Below are 320 nucleotides of genomic sequence, written 5' to 3' on the forward strand. Positions count from 1 at the left end.
TGTCCGGGTGCGCAACCCCTGGCAGCCCCGCACAAAAGTGCCTGGCAAGCCTATGTCTGTAGCTGTATCTCTATCTATAGCTAGACATTTTTGTATCAGTATTTAAAATTATCTGTGCATAGCATTTTGTATTTGTATATGTAATACATATAAATAACATCATTTATTTATTTTGATACCATTTCTGTCCTCTCTCAAAGGGGTAGATGTATCTATAACTTATATCCCTCCCTATATAGACCTGTTTATATAGAGTGAGGTATACATATAGGGTTATACACATATACAAGGGGTAAATATAGAGACACATATGTGTATAC

The sequence above is a fragment of the Fulmarus glacialis genome, unplaced genomic scaffold (assembly GCF_000690835.1).
Source record: "Fulmarus glacialis isolate BGI_N327 unplaced genomic scaffold, ASM69083v1 scaffold29931, whole genome shotgun sequence".
Taxonomy (NCBI): Eukaryota; Metazoa; Chordata; class Aves; order Procellariiformes; family Procellariidae; genus Fulmarus; species Fulmarus glacialis.